This window comes from Lactuca saligna, chromosome 9 (assembly GCF_052625555.1).
Source record: "Lactuca saligna cultivar CGN05327 chromosome 9, ASM5262555v1, whole genome shotgun sequence".
Taxonomy (NCBI): domain Eukaryota; kingdom Viridiplantae; phylum Streptophyta; class Magnoliopsida; order Asterales; family Asteraceae; genus Lactuca; species Lactuca saligna.
In genome coordinates, this window is record NC_136425.1 from 58,286,221 (window position 1) to 58,289,433 (window position 3,213).

Sequence of the window (3,213 nt, forward strand, 5' to 3'; positions counted from 1 at the left end):
TTTCAAGGGCTTTCATCTTAAATGACCAATACTGTGACTTGTAAGCAATATGGCATGGTTAAAATGATGATGCATAGTCTTATTATAAAACAAAACTACAAGAAGATCGTATTTGAATGTGAAAAATAACTTTAATAGTCACTTTTACCCGTGAAAACACAATACCATAATAATTGTCTATCCAGTGAGTTTTCATTACCGTACTATCATAATTTTCCTGTAGCGACGTTCTTTAGGCGTCGAAATGTTATGACACTTGTCACCCTGCGGACTGTAGCTAACAGTCAGGGTGCCAGATCATTAGTCTCGTATAGATCTATACACACATGTCACATTCTACGGATGAGAGATTCTGGTTATAAAATAGGACTTTGTAGCGGTACCCTTATAGGTATAGTGAAGACAAATGACTCACGAATTCTCAATTAAGTCATGTATTAGAAATGAATATGTTTGTCTCTGAAATAATTACCCTTTTCTACAGTGTTGATAAAGGCATAATAATGATTTGTATGTTCTTGCATGTTTACGAATGTTATAGTAAAAATGGTTACTGATGTGCACAAAAGTACCCACTAATTTTAATATTTATAACCTAACAAACTAAGATTAATTATGCACTTATAGGCAGTGTACCTAGTCAAATTATAATATAGCTTAGGTAAGTCGGGTGTCGATCACAGGGAACGGTGTTACTAATCAACCTAATTACTATTAAATTAACCTAATTTATTAATAAATTTAATAAGAGGGTTTTATCTGATTTTGCAAGATCAGATGAACTTAATCAAATTAATAAAAAACACTCTTGCTTAGTTGAATCCACTTCTTCCTTATGGCTAGCTAATGATTATGGGTTATTAAGTTGGGTTTTAGTTATATTAGTAATTTAGTTCTATCTTACTAATAAGTAACTAATTCATGTTAAACCATGTATGTTCACACATAATTAAACACAGAACTAATTATGAATGTAGATATGCTATGTAAGATTTGTTGTATAAACGCAATTATGATCACAATTCACGTTCTCTAGCACAACTAAGATTTATTTAGCCTAATTACTAACTAAGATTGGTCAATCCTAGCTCTAACAATTCAATGTTCACTAAATTATTAGGTAAACAAGTTCATGTAGTTTCATGGTCACTAAGCTACACAGAACATGCAATCTAGCAATTAGATAAGCAAATAATAACATGCTAGGTTATACAAATCAAACACAAGCAACTCTTACCAACTTAAATTAATCCATAAACATATAACTATTCATAAGTTCAAAGCTTCATCTAGCTAAGCAAAAGTAGCTAGATTTAGCTGCTCATCATAGTAATTAAACTAACACAGCTAAAACTAATGAAAAACATGTTTATAATCAACTAAATATAAAACTTTACTTCTTTTGGTGTTGAAATCCCTCTTCCAGGACCTTCCTTCCTCTCTGAAACGTCTCCTGGAACTTCTTTTCTTCTGCCAAAAGTTCTCTTATTCGTAATAATAGAAGAACTTATATAATCCTCAAAAACCTGCGCCACGTCGTGGCCATATGCGCCACGTCGTGGGCTTTAAGTAATACGTATCCTTCAAGGAAATCCTCCGCGTCGCGATGTTTATCTTCTGGAACACCCATGCCACGTCGTGGGCTTCACCGCCACGTCGTGAATTAAGCTGAAATTATGAAATTATTATTTTCTTGTCTTCCAAGCCTCCCATGTTTCCTAATTTGTCACCTCTGGTCCCTCTCTTCGAAAATCCTTTGTATTGACTGAAAATATCAATTAAAACTCATAAGTATCACTATTCTGCACATATTATCAATTTATTAATAAAAATGCACTTAAATACTGCCTAAAAATAAGTATAAATATGGCAATATCAAAATACCCCACACTTAGGCTTTGCTTGCCCTCAAGCAAATTTACACTTAATTCTTAATTACTAACACTACACAGAACAATCCGACTCTAGTTCAGCCATTATGCCAAGACCTCAACGCATGCATTTGTGTCTAAAATTTTCCTAAAGTACCCCCCATACTTTAAATACTCACAATCTTCATAAACACTTGCCCACTTTTTCCGAACAATGCTCATTTTATGCAACCCTCCGAATCCATCCTCAGAAAACCTCCTAACCTCAAGGTATTTTTAGTTGACCAACCTAAGCATACATAATCTAGAATTACAATTTATGATACCACTATGGAGCTTTCTTTGAATTCTTCATTTCTCTGACATTCTGATCTTCGATTTCTTTGAATTCAACACCTTATTTGAATTGATTTCTGGTATCTTCAACTTTTTGGATTTCTTCAGAATTTTGATCTTTTGATCTTCACTTTATTTGCTCCAAAATTCTTCAAACTTTTTCGTAATTCTCTCTTTTTTTTTTACATGTACCTCTCTTTTTTCGCTCAAAACCTACATGCTTAAGCAGAGGCGCTCAACCTCAATCTTTATTGGTTAATGATAATAATTTTCCTGGATACATTTCAGGTTTAGGCTGCTAAACATATTGCATCCTTCAAAACAAGCGGGGTTATGTTTTTGTTCCATGATTTCACTAAAATAAGGGAAGCCACAAATGCACTATAACGTATATTGGCTCAACTAAACATTTGAACTTTCATCGGATCATCCCACATAATACTAGCAATTATAGCTCAAATTATTATTACTAGATTCAATTAATAAAAATTTTGAATTTTCAAAATTTCCTATCAATTCACTTTTTCTACCCCTACCCCACACTTATTTCATACAATGCCCTCATTGTATGTATAAAAACAAATCAAAATTAAAGAAAAGGGAGAAAAAGGAACAGACTCCCCTGGAATAGCGGCATGAGCATCTTGAAAAGTGTGGAAAACGCGGAATTGGACTCCCAAAAATAGTAACTCGGAGTAGAACAAGACTCGAACTTCAATTCGTCAAAGTGGGTATCGAGAATGAAAAAAAATATGGCAATGATATACTGGATCACGTCGTGGCATAAGGAATTCACGTCGTGATTCGGGTGTAGACTACGAACACCATAATGCTGAACTATTACAAACTGTAAGCGTGCCACGACGTGGCACAAGAAGTTCACGTCGTGGAACTAAGCAACCGTAGAAAATGACTTATTGGCGTTATTTACTCTAGCAGCGTTGACTAATGGCTAACTGATGTCCGACACTTCTATGCAAATATATGTTCCAACTAGAACCTCTCT